Source organism: Schistocerca piceifrons, chromosome 1 (assembly GCF_021461385.2).
Source record: "Schistocerca piceifrons isolate TAMUIC-IGC-003096 chromosome 1, iqSchPice1.1, whole genome shotgun sequence".
NCBI classification, from domain to species: Eukaryota; Metazoa; Arthropoda; class Insecta; order Orthoptera; family Acrididae; genus Schistocerca; species Schistocerca piceifrons.
In genome coordinates, this window is record NC_060138.1 from 424,446,529 (window position 1) to 424,466,552 (window position 20,024).

Consider the following 20,024-nt stretch of genomic DNA (forward strand, 5'->3'; position numbering starts at 1 on the left):
AGCCGCATTGTTGAGTGAAGATAAATGTCATAAAAAAGTCCTAGAGCCGTTTTTTTCATTTTATCGTCCGATAATTAGTTGTATGCCAAGCGATACAGACATATTATGCATTCCCTCCATGAGATAAACGAGAACAGTTACTAATACGGACTGAGTGTAAGTTACTAAGTAATTAATTTTCTAATTTGGGTCATAATCAGTGCTCTGCTCTGCATCCGAACGTCGTCGCATTTCAGCAGAGGGATGGAACTATTGGTACTGTCAGAATTCAGAGGATATAGACATGGAGAGTACTTTTCACAACCGTTCATTCAAGAGCGTTAATTTAATTACTGCATTGGGTCTTCCATTTTAATACCTCGAGAACCAGTCTGCACAATATGGAGCGGACGTGAAACCGCAAACTTCATTATGTATTATGTGAGGCGTAGAAGCTCGCAGGGGGTTTGAGGATAGAAATAATCTTTTACTTAGGCCTTATCCTGAAGCTTTACAAGAAGCTGCTACATTCAATGACGCAACTAGCTTCGTCATTTCCTATATTGCTGTCATTAGAATTAAGAACTATATCATTGTGATGTTTCAAAGACTCTAAGATCAATTGAAACCTTAAAATTAATACTGCGTGAAAGATAAGGAAAGCAATGTAGATAATTTGTTTATGTGTAACAATACGCTAGATATTGGTCCTTGATGATAGGAGAACGAAAGTACACTGCATGTTGAAGGAAGATTAAAAATGTATTTTTGACGTTTGAGGGTGTTCTCACCAGATATGTTTCGCTTTTATTTACAAATAGTGTCATTCTAAAAGTATGGTACGCATAATGTGTTTCTGCTTTTTGCTATTTATACATTAAAAATATTTCCTCGTAGATTTTGCGTAAGATTAATTGTGGTATTTTTCCTCATTTCTATATCTGATGTCCACTGCTTTTCCGCAAGTTTTTAGGGGCAGTTGAAGTCGAAAACACCTTGGTTTCACCATCTCATTTGACGATTTTTCGGTTTTTATGAACTCATTTTTTTTATGGCTTGATTTTCATTTCAGTTTTTTAAATCTTCACAAAACTCGTCCTTACTGAATTAACGCAGTAGTCTCACAAGTTCCACACTCATGAGTTCCTGAGACCCTGAACACCATCTGTCTCCCAGTCTCTAAACCTTGTGTGGCATCGCACCACAGCCCCTGTAAATCCTGAGTTGTGCCTCAGCCCGCCAGGAGATATCATTGTAGTGTAGTGTAGTATAAATTGCTCCATTAGACCAAACAGTTTCGAAACTGATTTGATTAAAAATATAGAATATTTAAGATGGTGATTTTTGGGGTTTCAGGTGTTCTACATAGTAACCACCCACTTGTGTACAACGCATGCAACGTTTACACATCCATGTGAGACGGTCACAAAAGTCCGTCCTCGGCATGTTCAAGTCACGCGTCATATTAGCTTCAATGTCGGTTGTGTCGTCAAAGCTTTGACCTTTCACGGAAATTTCTATACATTGTCGTTTTGTGGTAAATTCATATTGATGAGAAAGTCTCGTCACCCGTGATGATTTTTTCAAGAAAAGAACTTTCCGCGTTTCACATTTCAATGAATTTGCAGCAGGCGTCCACCAGTCATTGTTTTCGATCAGGAATCAAGATGGACGGAGGAAATTTGCACATACTTTTCTCTCTTCAGGAGATTCTGGGGTACGTCTTTAACATCTTATTTAGAGCTGTTGTTTCATTACGACTGTGACACAGCGTCCACTAGTTACTCTACCTGCTCGCAACTGGCTGGTCAAACGAACAATTGTTGTTCTCAGATTTTAGTTCAAGCTACCGCCCTAGTTACTAGGCTGACGTCGCTTATACACCAAGAATAAAACTTGTCTCGAACTCTTTGGACGTATGGTGTAGTCTAGAACTATAAATTACAAAATACGTGATGTCGCAGCGGGATATAGTCCAGTGGAGTAATAATATAGGTCTTCTGGGTTTCAGGTGGCTAAAGGATAGTATGTAGGTTTTTTAATGTATATATTTTGCAAGTAGGCTGTTTAGGTTTTTATATTGGTAACGCCACGTAGCGCTCTGTATGAAAATCACTGGTTGTGCTGTGTGCAGTCTGTGACTGGTTAGCATTGTTGTAATATTTGCTATTGTAGTGTTGGGCAGTTGGATGTTAACAGCGCGTAGCGTTGCGCAGTTGGAGGTGAGCCGCCAGCAGTGCTGGATGTGGGGATAGAGGTGGCGGAGTTTTGAGAGCAGATGATCTGGACGTGTGTCCATCAGAAAGAGTAAAATTGTAAGACTGGATGTCATGAACTGCTATATATATTATGACTTTTGAACACTATTAAGGTAAATACATTGTTTGTTCTCTATCAAAATCTTTCATTTGGTAACTATGCCTATCAGTAGTTAGTGACTTCAGTAGTTAGAATCTTTTATTTAGCTGGCAGTATTGGCGCTCGCTGTATTGCAGTAGTTCGAGTAATGAAGATTTTTGTGAGGTAAGTGATTCATGAAAGGTGTAGGTTATTGTTAGTCAGGCCCATTCTTTTGTAGGGATTATTGAAAGTCAGATTGCGTTGCGCTAAAAATATTGTGTGTCAGTTTAAGCACAGTCATTTATAATTTTTCTAAAGGGACGTCTCAATTTTATGTAGAGTTTTTAAAGATGTAAGTGTCTCCTTGTATCTAGATAAAAGAGCAAATGAAAATAGCACACAGATAAATAAAAAATGTTCCGGACTTAACACTTCAGTAGTGTAGCAAGAGAGAGAGAGAGAGAGAGAGAGAGAGAGAGAGAGAAGCCGTTATCTGTTCCGCGATCGGATCGATTAAAAGAACAGGATGGGCGTCCATTATCGTCGAAATACAGCAGCTGGTTCATCCATTAACAGGTAGCCAGCCAACAACGTGGAACACAAAGCGTCAGTTGCCACTAATTTCCGATAACGTTGCCGAGATTTACGGCGTTAATATCGCCTATTAAAGCGACCCCTGTCGGGGCGGCTGGAGAAGGTGCTACCTCTTTAAGGAGCCCAGCGGTGGCCTCACAAAAGGAAGACCGGGTGGTGGTGAAGAGGGAGGGAAGGAGGGAGAGGGGTACAAGGGCTAAAAGAGAGGCACGAGCCCAAGTGGGCGGGCGCTACACAGCTAACTACTCGGGGCAGATTTTAATTATCAACTAAAACTGCAGCTGGCAATTTTAATATCTGCAGCGCAGATTGGCCTGGGCGAGATAAATCCCCCCAGAAGGGGTAGCGGCGGTGGTGGGAGGGTGGTGCAGCGCGGCGGTGATGCTGGAATGGCACGGCGGTAGTACCGTCGGGGGTGGTGGAATAAGGATAGGAGGGGCGGTGGTGCCGTAGGGGGCGGAGGGCCCTGCGCCAGACCGTCTGCGGCCGCGCAGACGCTACGCCGGCCTTCGCGCTTTAATGAGCGCAAAATTAAAGCCCGTTTAATGCAAAGTACCCCTGAATTCTGATGCTGTGGGTGGTGGAGGTGTTGGGGGGGGGGGGGGCCGAGCCCCGAGTGTGGTGGCAAGCGGGGAGCGAGGGGAGGGGCGGTGGTGGTGGTGGTGGTGGGGGTTGGAACGGGGTGGGATGGGGAGCGAACGCGTGCATGGGAGGAGGCCCCTGTGCGGCGGGAGGAGCGAGCGTGATGTAAGAGTTCCCAAACGGAAAGACACGACGTCGGCAAACTTCTGTTGTATAGACTTGCTCCAACTTTCGGCAGAGATAATATACTGTGTAAGTGAATTAAAGGCACTCCGGCTTGTGTAAGCAGTCGGGAGCGACGGAATTAGGGCCTCGCAGCATTCATAATTAACGCGAGTGTACACCAGCCATCCGCCACCGGTTAACAGGCCCGGTCTGGGAGATGCGTCCTGAGTGCCTGGTGGCTCCACATCAGCGGATTCGCATTGCGCCCGACTGACAAAGTACTGTCACTTCATGTCGGTAGGAGTAATCCGACGAGATGCGTGTATCAATAAGGAATGCTGTCCGAGAGAAAAATTGGTCTGCAGCGAGTACGGCTAGCTTAATGAGTGTTCCGTACAGACTCAGTTATGTATACAGACAGTTCATCCATTCCGGGAACTTATGACCTCGACGATTTTTGCCTGTTATCGTCATTGCTGCTGGCGAGATATCGATCCCAGGGATAACAAGAGTTTGGAGAATGTCTTGATTTTGAAGTCTGAAGTTGAATGACAAAAGAAACACTTTTTTCGTGTGATATAATTACAAATTAACAATTTCTTGATTATTTGCCGTTACATGTACTGTGAATCTTGTCACATTTCATGATTCTTCTTCGAGGGGAAATACTCTATAGGTTTTAATGAGTGATTTTGTGCTGTCAAAATATGTGACATAAATGGCAGTATCATCTGATTGCACTGACTTATGAGCTTCATCTTTTTACATAGCCAATAAACCGTAGACATGTGACGCAAATGTCAACTTATGACGTCTACCTCTCCCCGAGAAAAGGCGTTTTCAATAGTCAGACAGACAGACAGGCGAACAAAAAAATTATTCTATAAGAGTTCTGTTTTTACAGATTTAGGTACGCAACCATAAGAACCAGTCATATAGTAACGAGATTCTTCAATTGCCAAATCGGAAAGAAAGTTATTAGACATCGAACGTCAGCTCTGCATCAGGCGTCTAGCGATGATAGTTCAAGTAAGGGGGAACAAGTTTTGTTAGAGACAGACAGTTCACTGGCACTTCCCAGCGACGATAGGCGACCTTTTACACTACTGGCTATTAAAAATGCTACACCAAGAAGAACTGCAGATGATAAAAGTATATTCATCGGACAGATACATTATACTAGGACTGGCAACTGATTACATTTTCACGCAATTTGGGTGCACAGATCCTGAGAAATCAGTACCCAGAACAACCACCTCCGACCGTAATAACGGCCTTGATACACCTGGGCATTGAGTCAAACAGAGCTTGCATGGCGTGTGCAGGTACAGCTGCCCATGCAGCTTCAACACGACACCACAGTTCATCAAAAGTAGTGACTGGTGTATTGTGACGAGCAAGGTGCTCGGTCACCATTGACCAGACGTTTTCAGTTGGTGAGAGATCTGGAGAATGTGCTGGCCAGGGCAGCAGTCCAACATTTTCTGTATCCAGGAAGGCCCGTACAGGACCTGCAACATGCGGTCGTGTATTATCCTGCTGAACTTTAGGGTTTCGCAGGGATCGAATGAAGGGTAAAGCCAGGGGTCGTAACACATCTGAAATGTAACGTCCGCTGTTCAAAGTGCCGTCAGTGCGAGCAAGAGGTGACCGACACGTGTAACCAATGGCACCCGACACCATCACGCCGGGTGCTACGCCAGTATGGCGATGACGAATACACACTTCCAATGTGCGTTCACCGCGATGTCGCCAAACACGTATGCGACCATCATGATGCTGTAAACAGAACCTGGATTCATCCGAAAAAATGACGTTTTGCCATTCGTGCACCCAGGTTCGTCGTTGAGTACACCATCGCAGGCGCTCCTGTCTGTGATGCAGCGTCAAGGGTAACCGCAGCCATGGTCTTCGAGCTGACAGTCCATGCTGCAGCCATGCGGATAAGATGCCTGTCATATCGACTGATAGTGATACGAGGTCGTTGGGACCCAGAATGGCGTTTCGTATTACCCTCCTGAACCCACCAATTCCATATTCTGCTAACAGTCATTAGATCTCGACCAACACGAGCAACAATGTCGCGATACGATAAACCGCAATCGCGATAGGCTACAATCCGACCTTTATCAAAGTCGGAAAGGTGATGGTACGCATTTCTCCTCCTGACACGAGGCATCACAACGTTTCACCAGGCAACGCCGGTCAACTGTTGTTTGTGTATGGGAAATCGGTTGGAAACTTTCCTCATGTCAGCACGTTGTAGGTGTCACCACCGGCGCCAACCTTGAAACTCTGAAAAGCTAATCATTTGCATAGCACAGCATCTTCTTCCTGTCGGTTAAATTTCGCTTTTGTAGTACGTCATCTTCGTGGTGTAGAAATTTTAGTGGCCAGTAGTGTATATTGGCTACGCCCTTAGAGGGGGCAGGGGATAGGCATACCGCAGAGTGAATACGTCTTGTGTGTTACGTATCATCCAGTCATCTCCTCTACAGACGCATCAAAAATGAAGTTCCTGATTAACTTCTAAAACATATTTGAGCCGGTCTACAGTCTGTCCCAAGTATTTGCGTCCACCTCGTCAACGCATAGTATAGCTACCCGCTAGCAGGCGGGTGAACCGTGCCATCGATAGTTAAGGTTGGCACGCGAACTTATACGGAGAAAGTCTGCCGGCGCGCTCTGCCTTGTGCCTCGGCTCAGGTGTTAGCTGGCTGACAGGTAGAGCTGCGGTGTGCGCTGGCGTTCATGGTCCAAAGTAAAAGTTGTTTGGTATATTCACTTTGGATAAATGGAGGCGTCCGCTAAATCCTGTCTTTACGGTTGTCGAGCACTGACAGTGGATGGATAACTGGTTAATGGGACCAATCTGTGGAGGCTACAGCGCTGCATTTTGAAAATGGTGAGCATCGACCAGTTTACATGTGAATGATGTCTTGCCTTCGCAGTGAGGTGACTGGCTGAAAGTGTGCTCTCCCTTAAAGCCGTCAGTGTTACGCTTTAATTCGATGAGCTGTGATATTATGGTACCTCGTTGTGCTGTCTTTGCACCGTTACTGGTTTTGAAAACTGTGCTCCCTCCGAAATCGTAAAGCAGCAATGCTAAGCCGTGTACAGCTTTTTTGCTGTTATTAATTTAAAGCATATTCTGGCTCATTTAATCCACAACTGTGCGTACTCGTAATCTATTTGAGAACAGGGCGGCTGACAGTTTCTGTAGTTACCTAAAATTCTAAATCCAAGCCCTTAATTTTTATTTTGTACTCGCCGGCTTAGCTTTTTATTTGTTTTGTATATAATTTTTTAAAGCTCTAACTAAGCTCTGCTCGATTTGTCAATGTGTGTTTTAAGAGGTTTCAGTATCGTTAATTATTCATCCATTTTCAGGTTAAAAGCAAGAGCTCGGATGGGTTCCGTTTTAAAAGAGTGTTTTGTACTAACTCAGTGGTTTATTGTAATTTTTCATGTGTGATAATTGAGTTATTTCAAGACACGTTCGTAGGATTTGTCGACCTGGAAAAAGCTTTCGGCAGTGTCAAATGGTGCAAGACGCACGAAATTTTGAGAAAATAGTGGTAAGCTATAGGGAAGATAATACACAACATGCACAAGAACCAAGAGGGAAAAATAAGAGTGGCATACCAAGAACGAAACGCACGAATTAAAAATGGTGTAAGTCTGAGATGAAGTCCTTCACCCCTACTGTTTAATCTATATGTCGAAGAAGCAATGACTGAAATAAAAAACAAGATTCAAGAGTGGAATTACTGTTGTGGACTGGCAAGACAGCCAATCCACAATGACGGGTAGCCGAAAGGCACGCTTCTAAGCTCACGCAGGCTGGCGTGAGGTCTGGAACAGGTAAGGGAATTTATTGTAGCAAAGAACGTAAGTAACTACTGGAATACTTAACTTTAATTCATAATTGGTGAACATCGGTCTGACGGTACATGTATCACAAGATAAATAGCAAATGATAATGGCGCCTTGCTAGGTCGTAGCAAATGACGTAGCTGAAGGCTATGCTAACTATCGTCTCGGCAAATGAGAGCGTAATTTGTCAGTGAACCATTGCTAACAAAGTCGGCTGTACAACTGGGGCGAGTGCTAGGAAGTCTCTCTAGACCTTCCGTGTGGCGGCGCTCGGTCTGCAATCACTGACAGTGGCGACACGCGGGTCCGACGTATACTAACGGACCGCGGCCGATTTAAAGGCTACCACCCAGAAAGTGTGGTGTCTGGCGGTGACACCACAATTACAATTGAAGGTGAGAGAATATTATTGATAAGATTCACTGATGACATTGCTATCCTCAGTAAAAGTAAAGAAGAATTACAGGTCCTGCTGAATGGAATGAATATTCTAGTGAGTACTAAATATGGATCAAGAGTAAATCGGAGAAAGACGAAAGTAATGGGAAGTAGTGGAAATGAGAACAGTGGGAACCTGAACATCAGGATTGTTTATCACGAACTAGCTGAAGTTAAGGAATTCTGCTACCTAGGCAACAAAATAACCCACGACGGACAGAGTAAGGAGGATATAAAAAGCAGACCAGCACTGAATAGAGCTTAACTTGAGGAAGAAATTTGAGTGAATGCTCAGCACTGTATGTTACTGAAAGAAGGGTTGTTGGGAAACCGGAAAAGAAGAGAATCGATGCATGTGATAAGAGGTGCTGCAGAAGAAGGTTGAAGATTGAAACTTCCAGGCAGGCGGGCAAGTGCTCTACCATCTGAGCTACCCAAGTACGACACACGCCCCGTCCTCACAGCTTTATTTCTGCCAGTACCACGTCTCCTACCTTCCAAACTTTACAGAAGCTCTCCTGCGAACCTTGCAGGACTAGCACTGCTGAAAGAAAGGATGTTGCGGAGACATGGCTTAGCCACTGCCTGGGGATGTTTCCAGAATGAGATTTTCACTCTGCAGCGGAGTGTACGCTGATATGAAACTTCCTGGCAGATTAAAACTGTGTGCCCGACCGAGACTCGAACTCGGGACCTTTGCCTTTCGCGGGCAAGTGCTCTACCATCTGAGCTACCCAAGCACGGCTCACACCCCGCTGCAGAGCGGAGATTTCATTCTGGAAACATCCCCAGGCTGTGGCTAAGCCATGTCTCCTCAATATCCTTTCTTTCAGGAGTGCTAGTTCCACAAGGTTCGCAAGAGAGCTGCTGTGAAGTTTGGAAGGTAGGAGACGAGGTACTGGCAGAAATAAAACTGTGAGGACGTGCGTGAGTCGTGCTTGGGTAGCTGAGATGGTAGAGCACTTGCCCGGGAAAGGCAAAGGTCCCGAGTTGGAGTCTCGGTCCGCTACACAGTTTTAATCTGCCAGGAAGTTTTATATCAGCTCACACTCCGCTGCAGAGTGAAAATCTCATTTAGGTTGAAGATTTTAAGGAATGTGGATGTTCTCCGCAGAATCGACGAGGAAAGGAATATATGAAAGACACTGCCAAGATTAAGGGGCAGGATGATAGAGCATCTTTTAAGACATCAGGGAATAACATCCATGGTACTAGAGGGAGCTGCAGAGGGGTGAAACTGTAGAGCAAGGCAGAAATTGGAAAACATCCAGCAAATAATTGAGGATGTAGGTTGCAAGTGCTACTCCGAGATGAAGAGATTGGCACAGGAGAGGAATACGAGACCAGGCAGAAGACTGACGACCCAAAAAATGTATTTTAGAAATTCCTGTCCATATCATTGTAAACTATTGTGTAAAGTTGATCTCAGGTGGTTGCTGGTGTTTCCCAATGAGGCTCTATAGCTGCTTTGTTTCGCAACTAGAATCATTTATTGAATGCAGTGTTGCAATGGTTTAATTTCGTTAGTTTCATTTTTAATTATTTTTGTAAATATTTTCTGTAATAAATTTTTGAATTCTAAAGTAAACTTTCTCTGCATGGCAAGTTTAAGTACCCTGTACTTCAGATCCTAAGTGTTTATTTCTGTGGTCGTTTTCTGATTAGTTCTGTGTTTCTATTTATGTGCTTGCTCTTTGCATTAAACAGTTTTGTTGCTCTTGTGATTAATTGAATAAATAATATGAGTAGAGTAATGTAATCAGAGCACGACGTAAGGTGATTCTCAAGCTTAAAGTTAAGGGGCCACAGCTCCATCTTTCCCCACATAGAAATGTTCATCCACGGAATAGCCTCACGGAATTTTCTGTATTGTTCAGTAGGTCAACTAATCAAACTGCACTCCTTCATCATGAGCATTGAACTTCCTCTTATCCTACAAATCCCACGAACGTGACTCTAACAACACTATTGTTTTCCGTCCAACATGTCATACTTATTTTGACTATCCAATACCAAAACATCTCACATAAGCTACCCCTACACGCCGTCGATAATATGGCCCAATATCCTTTCCCAATCACCCCTCGTATCGCAAGTAACGCATTTCTCCCCCTCTTTTCCCACATCTCGCTTTTCTTCTCCTTTCCCAGCGCATCCTTTCTTTACAGACCATTTTCTGTCATAAATTCATGAGTCGGATTCCCCACCCAGCCAAAGTATCGATATGGAGCAAAAGGTCAGAGATACTCGGCTTTCGTACCAGAGCCGCAGCTTACTCCCGCGGGGAGCACCGTTGCTGCAGGCAAGTCACGTGGGTCCGTCCACCGACGTAAGAGTGGCCACAGATGCCGCGGTCTTGAACCTGTCCGGCAGTTCTCGAAAGCCTTCGATATGCGCGCTTGATAGTAAAATAACTCATGTTGATATGCTTATGTTTTTCGATGCGGATCGCTCCCTGAATTGTTTTCCAATTCTTATGACGACTTTCGCTATAATCTGGACTTTATTTATGGCTATCCATTCACTTTGTAAACGCTGCGACGAGAGATACAACCTATATGTTCCCAGTCCCTGTGTCACCATGTGTGTAAATCACCATAAAGTGTGTTGTACATAAGCCGACCAGGAAAAAAAATATTCATGTGCTGGCCTTCCGAACGAGTGCCTACTCTTAGAAATTTTATCTATCCTGTCATAGTATCATCACATTAGAGTGCTTTTTGTAGCATCTTCACTCTAATACCATCATTTGCTAATTGAAAAAAGAAGACGTAAATATTTTATCATGTTAATATTTCAAAACTCCGTTCACACATTTTAAAAGTCCCCTCTGCTATTAAGCAGGAACTGTACAGCTGCTACCTCAACAATGAAACTGCAATATAGCTAGAATTATTACAACCAATTGCTAAACCTCAGACCTACTAATTGCAGCACGTTTTCGTGATTTTGTCCAATTAACACGTGAGAACTCCAGTTCTTAGTTCACTGGTATTGCTCTCAGTAAATTCAAAGAAGTTGGTAATTGTATGAGTAAGTATCAAACAGTTCTTTTTAACCGTGAATGCTTATGAATAGGTGGAAAGAGTACACTGAAGAACTCAATGAGGGGAACGATTTGTCTGATATGACTGAATAAGAAACAGGAATGGATTTAGAAGAGATAGGGGATCCGGTATTAGAATCAGAATTTAAGAGAGCTTTAGAGGACTTATGATCAAATAAGACAGAAGGAATAGATAACATTCTAAAATCAATGGCGGAAGTGGTAACGAAAGGACTATTCACGTTGGTGTGTTGAATGTATGAGTCTGGCGGTATACCATCTGACTAACGGAAAAATATCATCCACACAATTCCGAAGACTGCAAGAGCTAATAAGTGCGGTAATTATCGCACAATCAGCTTAATAGCTCAAGCAAGCAAGTTGCTGACAAGGATAATATGCAGGACAATGGAAAAGAAGACTGAGGATGTCTTAGATGACGATCAGTTTGGCTTTAGAAAAGGTAAAGGCACCAGAGAGGCAATTCTGACGTTGCGATTGATAATGAAAGCAAAACTATAGAAAAAGCAAGACTAACGAAAAATCAGAACACGTATATACGATTTCTCGATCTGGAAAAAGCTTCAACAATGTAAAATGGTACAACATGTTCGAAATCTTGAGAAAAATAGGGGTAAGCCATAGGGCGAGGTGGGTAACATACAGTATGCAAAAGAGCCAAGAGGGAATAATAAGTCATCGAACAAGAACGAAGTGCTCGGATTAAAAAGGGCGTAAGGCAGGGATGTAGTCTTTCGCCACTACTGATCGATCCGCACATCGAAGAAGCAATGATGGAAATATAAGAAAGGATCAGGTGTGGAGTTAAAATTCAAGGTGATAGGATATCAGTGATACGTTTCGCTGATGACATTGCTATCCTGACTGAAAGTGAAGAAGATTTATGTGCTCTGCTGATTGGAGTGTGCCATTTAATGAGTACAGAATATAGATTGAGAGTAAATCAAAATAAGGCGAAAGCAATGAGAAGTAGCGTAAATGAGAACTATAATGTTACTTTAAATCCGTCTTGATTGCAAATTTTTTTTTTATTGTTCATATGACCGGTTTCGGTTCATTCAGAACCATCTTCAGATCTGATATTTAAGTTACTCCTGTAACTTAAATATCAGATCTGAAGATGGTTCTGAATGAACCGAAACCGGTCATATGAATAATAAAAAAAATTTGCAATCAAGACGGATTTAAAGTAACATTATAAAATCACTGATTGCTGTTATCCCATAAGACATTATGTCTGTTTTTGCAAATGAGAACAGCGAGCAACTTAACATTAGACTTGATGGTCACTAAGTAGATGAAGTTAGGAATTCTACTACCTTGGCAGCAAAATAACCAATGACGGACAGAGCAAGGAGGATATAAAAAGCAGACTAACAATGGAAAAAAGGGAATTCCTGGCCAAGAGAAGTCTGCTATTATCTGACATAGTCATTAATTTGCGGAAGAAATTTCTGAGAATGTACCAAGAATGTTGAAAATTAGGTGCACTGATAAGGTAAGAAAAGAAGAGGTTCTCCGCATAATCGAAGAGGAAAGAAACATATGGAAAACACTGACAAGAAGAAAGGACCTAATGATAGGATATGTGTTAAGACGTCGAGGGATAACTTCCGGTACTATAGGGAGCTGCAGAGAATAAAAACTGTAGAGGATGACAGAGATTGGAATACATCCAGTGAATAACTGAGGACGTTGGGTGCAGTTGCAATAACAGAGCTATAACTTCTCTTAAAAAGTTGTTAGTGGCTGTGGAGCTATGCTTCGTTGTTTCGTTGTCGTCTATGGGCTCCTTTAGTTTCCGTGTATCAGAGACAAACACATTGTGTGTTTCTGGAAATATCGGATGGATACAATTAAACTTTGTGTATTTAACACGTTATAACACGGAAACCACACTTGGTAGCGTTAATGTCAAGGACATGGGGAAGAGAAATAATACAGAATCATTTCACTTGAAACACTTTTAATGTGCTGCTACGGTACATCATACCATTACATACCGGTACAATTACTGCACCAAAGGGAGCTCAGTTTGACGCCCTCAGTATCCAGGAGTGTCCAGGATTGCATTCTGCACAGCAGTACGAAGCATGTCCGTAGGAATGATGGTTATTTCTGTTGATATGCTGCGCTTCAGATCAGCACGTGCGTGAATCTTCTCCTGGTAAACCTCGTCCTTCAGGTAGCCCCATAACAAGAAATCGCAGGGAGTGAGATCAGGTGATCGTGCCGGCCAATCATTTGGACACGATGGAGTTACAATTCGATCGTTGCCAAATGTATTTCGGAGAAGTCGGTGAACTTCACCAGCGCTCTGCGGTGGGGCCCCATCTTGCATGAAAACTATTGAGTTCAATGTGTCTCTCTCCGGTCGGGCGGGTATTACATGGTGGCGAAGCTTATCGCAGAAACGCTGGCCAGTCACACTGCACGTCTTTGGTCCTTGAGCGCCACCCTGTTCAAAGAAAAAAAATTGGTCCAATGATGAACGTGGCCGGGAAGCCACGTCATACGGTACGGGTCCACCATACGGAGCAACAGTGACTGGAGGTGAAGATCTCTACACTCGGCAATTCTGTGTGTTCACCTTACCCGTCAGAGAAAAATGAGCTTCGTTTGTCCATCGGATGGTCCAGGGCCAGTCCTCGTCAACTTCAGTCCTAGCGAGAAAGTGGAGAGCGAAGTCATCCCGCCGTTGTGCGTCCTGTGGCGCAAGCTGCTGTTTTATATGGATCTTGTACGGATATCATTTGAGAATGATTCACAGCACCTTCCATACCGTGGACCACGGCACGTTCAACTGTCGTAAAGAGCACGTGCAGTGCCTGACGATCGGGAATTGCACACAGCGTTGTGTGCCATAGCAACAGCGATTTCATCAACCACCTGTGGTGCAATCGGTCTGCGGCCTCTTCTCGGAGCAACGTCCAGTTCACCAGTTGATTCGAACTTCATCATGCTCCGCACAGCTGGTGGAGAAAGAGGACCCTTGCGTAATCCTTTCAGCCGGCGATATTCTCGAAGTTCAGCTACAGCTTTACTGTTGTTTTGATAATAGGGATTCACCAATAATGCCCTGCTCCTTTTGTCCAAGCTCGTGTTGACACGTCATCAAGTGTACTGCGACTGGTCAGGTGTGTGAGACTATGAATCACGATGACGTGGTGGTCATAGTTGTAACTGGACACTAGTGCTGTGACGCATGGAAATCATTCATCCCATACTCTGGATATTGACGTTACCAAGTTTTATACTCGTACAGAAATTAGTTTCCGTGTTATAACATGTTAAATAGAAAATTTAAAATTATAACCACTCGGTATATCTCGTTAGAAAGAAAAATCTGAAAGAAATCTAGAGAGATTCGAGTCCACACGAAGGCTAACTGACATACATTTTTCCCGCAAGCTATTAGCGACTGGAAGAAGAAAGGGAGAATGTGACATTCGTACACAAAATACCGTCCGACACACCATAAGGCAGCTTTCGGAGTGCACATACAGACGTAAGGAAAAGATCTGAGTATGGGAGTGCAAGTGAATGCGCCGGCCAGAGTGGCCGAGCGGTTCTAGGCGCTACAGGCTGGAACCGCGCGACGGTACGGTCGCAGGTTCGAATCCTGCCTCGGGCATGGATGTATGTGATGTCCGTAGGTTAGGTTTCAGTCGTTCTAAGTTCTAGGGGACTGATGACCTTAGAAGTTAAGTCCCATAGTGCTCAGAACCATTTGAACCAATTTTTGCAAGTGAATGCACCAAATGGGATGGAATTCCTAACATTGAAGCACTTGAGGAATTAATGGTGTAGAGTGGATGTTCACTGGCACTGCCGTAAGATAAACTGGTAGCAGCAGAAGCACTCCGTCTTTAGGCCACAAGTGGCTCATCGGGACCATCCGACCGCCGTATCGTCCTCAGTGAGAATGCGGATAGACGGGGCGTGTGGTCAGCACACCGCTCTCCCGGTCGTTATGATGTTTTTCTGTGACCGGAGCCGCAACTATTCTGTCGAGTAGCTCCTCAATTGGCATCACGAGGCTGAGTGCACCCATAAAAATGGCAACAGCGCATGGCAGCCCGGACGATCACTCATCCCAGTGCTGGACACTCCCAACTGCTTAACTTCGGTGATCTGACGGGAAGCGGTGTATCCACTGCGGCAAGGCCGTTGCAAGATAAACTGGTACACAATGTTATTAATTTGTAGTTTACAATCATGTTGTTTCATTGTCAGCATCTCCTATAGGTCTATAATAGGGCTTAGGCCCTCTTGTGGTACAACCAGGTATGCCGGGTTTCTTACCCGGCAGACATCAACAACATAATGAAAACAACATGTGTACGGTAAGGATTGTGGAAGGAGCCGCACAAGCGGCGCCAACATCGTTCTGCTTTCCCCTTACACCCGTCACAAATAGTTCAAATGGCTCTGACCACCACGGGACTTAACTTCTGAGGTCATCAGTCCCCTAGAACTTAGAACTACTTAAACCTAACTAACCTAAGAACATCACATACATCCATGCCCGAGGCAGGATTCGAACCTGCGACCGTAGCTGTGGCGCGGTTCCAGACTGTAGCGCCTAGAACCGCTCGGCCACTCCAGCCGGCTCACCGGTCACATATATGAAAGTAGAGTGAGACAAGTAACCTTCTGCTGAACCGGCATTTTCAACAAGCACGGCTCAAACATAGCCACCTGAATCGAGACTACACTGAGGTGAAGTGATGAACAATTACCTGTCCTGCAACTTTTTCGTAAACGATCTTAACCGCACAGCAGCAGTACAGCGGATTCAAAGTAAAGAACCAAAAAAAACAAATAAAGAAGAAGTTAGAGCCGTTTTATTAGTAGAACATGCATTATACGAGTGATTTTTTAGTGAAGTTTGAAAGCACCTGAACCAACGTAGTCGCTGTTGCGACAAGTAATTTAATGTAAGACATATGGGGCCGCCAATGTCGGGAAACAGCCCAAAAGTGGATGACCAATGTTGGACATGTGACGTCACTAAATGCGGCCCCATGTGCCTTACATTAAATTATTCTTTCAGCGTCATCTACGTCGCTACGGGGGTTTTTACATGTTACTAAGAATCACCTACATACAAACACAGATGGTGCCTGCACAAAATTAAGAGTCAATAACCAGTTGAAAATGTCACATCGCTGAAATCAGGTGATCGTGTGAAGTAAATGACTACGATTCTACTACAGGCAAGGTGAAAAGTAAAATTGTCTTTTAAAAATTATCTGGGGTTGACTAACTATACCACGCTGAAAGCAGCCGCACTGAATTCTCCGCATTGGAGGAAGTCTGTAATCCGTTGTCTTGTCTGGGGGACACGGCCCCATTCTAATGTCAATAGGTCAGAAGGCCAATGTAGGTCAGGGACGAGAGAAATTCCCGTCGCGAGCTGGAGGTGTTCGCTTTCCTCTCTCGTTTCCGGAGCGTCTCTCCCGCGAACTGCTGCCTCCGCCCTGTGCCTGCGGCAGTGACTAGTTCCTGCTCCCTCTGCGGCGCATCGAGGCGGTCAGAGGCGGCGGCGGCGGCGGCGGCGGCGGCGCAGGTAAAACGCGTGCAGCTGGCGGCCGCCCCCGCGTGTCGGGCGCGGGTGCGGTCGGCTGCGCGCGCTGCAGCCGGCGCTTTGATGTCGCTCTCACGGGTCACCGGACATGCGACAAAAATTTTGACGACCGCGCGCGCTTTTTACTGGCGCTGCTGACCTTCGCGATCCAGTGCACTCGCCCGGCTGCCGTGCCCCAGGCGCCTGCCGCGTGCCTTGCTCTGGTCGCGCACCTCCGCTCCTCTGGCGTTCATTCAAGCCGGCGAGCAAGCCCGCGCCCTGTGGAGCCGACAGTGGCGCGAGTGCGCCTGCCGACAGGCTTACGGCAAGTGCCAACGTAACAACGCTAGTACTTAGAAGGGAGGTCAGCGTTGGCCGTCATATAGATGGTTTATTGATAGCAAAATCGATTTTCAATCACATAGTCATCATCTTCAGTGCTGAGGTGTACAAATTAAACTCATAGGCAGTGGCGTCAAGTTATTACCAGCAACCAAAGCTAAGAAAGGATCGTTTCTAAACTTTGGTTACTGATAATAACTTGACGCCAGTGCCTATGAGTTTAATTTGTACACCTCAGCACTGAAGATGATGACTATGTGATTGAAAATCGATTTTCCTATCAATAAACCATCAATATTACGGCCAACGCCGACCTTCCTTCTAATTTCACATATATGGTCGTTGTGTAAACAGCACTCCATGGAGTCGCCAATCAACGCTAGTACTGTTGTGACAGCACGCTGAGTGCAGCATTGCATGTCAAATAAACGACAGTTCCTCCAAGGTCGCTACGTAAGTACAGGTAAAAATACACCAGTCCACTACAGATCACTTAGAATCAAAAGCTCAGGCTCAAAGTTCCTAATTCAAAGTCTCGTCAAAGCTAGCCAGCTACCTGGATGTAATAATAAACCAGAATGGATATCTGGATCACCAATGGCATGACGATGCAGAAAGCAATAGAAATCACTGCATTGAAGACCCATTATGTGGATAACATGGGAAGTTCACTGAGGCTTTTTGCGGATGTTGCTGCAGTATATCGAGAGGTTGTAACAATGGAAAATTGTACTGAAATGCAGGAGGATCTGCAACGAATTGACGCATGGTGCAGGGAATGACAATTGAATCTCAATGTAGACAAGTGTAACGTGCTGCGAATACACAGAAAGAAAGATCCTTTATCAATTAGCTACAATATAGCTGGCCAGCGACTGGAAGAAGTTAACTCCATAAATTGTCTGGGAGTAGGCATTAGGTGTGATTTAAAATGGAATGACCATATAAAATTAATCGTCGGTAAAGCAGATCCCGGAGTGCGATTCATTGGAAGAATCCTAAGGAAATTCAGTCCGAAAACAAAGAAAGTAGGTTACGGTATACTTGTTCGCCCACTGCTTGAATACTGTTCGCCGGTGTGGGATCCGTACCAGACAGGGTTGATGGAAGAGATAGAGAAGATCCAACGGAGAGCAGCGCGCTTCGTTACAGGTTAGAAGAGATAGAGAAAATCCAACGGAGAGCAGCGCGCTTCGTTACAGGATCATTCAGTAATTACGAAAGCGTTACGGAGATGATAAACTCCAGTGGAAGACTCTTCAAGAGAGACGCTCAGTAGCTCGGTACGGGCTTTTGTTAAAGTTTCGAGAACATACCTTCACCGAGGAGTCAAGGGGTATATTGCTCCCTCCTACGTATATCTAGCGAAGAGACCATGAGGATAAAATCAGAGAAATTAGAGCCCACACAGAGGCATACCGACAATCTTTCCTTCCACGAACAATGCGAGACTGGAATAGAGGGGAGAACCGCTAGAGGTACTGAAGGTACCCTCCGCCACACACCGTCAGGTCGCTTGCAGAGTATGGATGTAGATGTAGATCCACAAGATATGTGGCTTATAATTGAAAAAATGCTGAAGATGACCTCTCCATTGGAAAAAGATTGCAGAATAGTCCTCCATTTGTATATCCGGGTGGGGAAAGCAAAGGGGGGGGGGGATGACCATGAGCAAAAGATTGAATAACTAACGAAAGGTTAACGTTCTACTAGTCGGAGCGTGGAGCGTAAGACGTTTAAAGTCGATAACGAATGAAATAAACAGGAATTGCAGGGAAGCTAAGACGAAATGGCTTCATGAAAATTAGTTGGACTGACAAGGTAAGGAATGAGGAGCTTCTGCGCAGAATCGGAGCGGAAAGGAACATGTGAAGAACATTGACAAGAAGAAGGGACTGGATTATAGCACGTCTGTTGAGGCATCGGGGAATAAATTTTATGGTACTTGAGGAATACAAGTACATATGCTGCTGATTCTTTCCCCCACCTTGTCACTTAACTTGTAAAATTTGGAACCGCTTCAGTACACTTAACACGTCAAGGTTCGATTCTGTACCAACATGTTCACTTAAACACCACGTGAACTGAAACTTCCTGGCAGATTAAAACTGTGTGCCCGACCGAGACTCGAACTCCGAACCTTTGCCTTTCGCGGGCTAGTGCTCTACCACATGAGCTACCGAAGCACTTGCCCGCGAAAGGCAAAGGTCCCGAGTTCGAGTCTCGGTCGGGCACACAGTTTTAATCTGCCAGGAAGTTTCATATCAGCGCACACTCCGCTGCAGAGTGAAAATCTCATTCTGGAACCACGTGAACTGTTGGGACTAAAGCGCCACACATCCGACAATTTAATTTAACCATTAGGCAGTCTGTTTCCATCCTGAACATATGTCTGTTATATTACCTGGTCGAAAGTTCATCTCTAAGAAAGACTGAGTGAGAATGCTGCTACCGGACACAAGCATACTTGAATGACATACAACATAAGTACATGCCAGTGAGACACGTAAACAGATAAAATATCTACAAATATTATTTTGAAAAAGCTGCTGTAGCAGTAAACAACTCTGGGTTACTTTTCGCTGTTGAAGTTCAATGTGTAGTAGGCAGTCCAACTTTGTGATTTGAAAAAGTCTTTTGCAAAACTAGTAAATTTGATGCGTATTGGCTTATTATTGATAGCAATTTAAATCTGTCGCAATTCAGTATGTCCTTGGCGCAAAACTTTAATTATGAAGCTGTGCAATCAACAGACAAGTAAATGATTCATGATTACAATGAAGTTAATGCCAGCACTGAAGAACGAGTAATGACTTGGCTTGAAATGACGCAGCTGTAGACAGTTTCGACTTCAAGTCGTTAGCTGATTGTAAATGCCTCTACTGTTTCACGAGCACTACAATAATGCGAGTTCACAGGATCAATAGGACGAAATTGTTGAATATTTATCCCTATTGTCTTCAAAATAACGTTAATAGAATTATAGCCTTTAGGTCAGCACATTGTATATGACAACAGCCTCAAGTTCTGACTTTTAAATTGCGAGCACAAATGGAATTTTAATTTGAACTG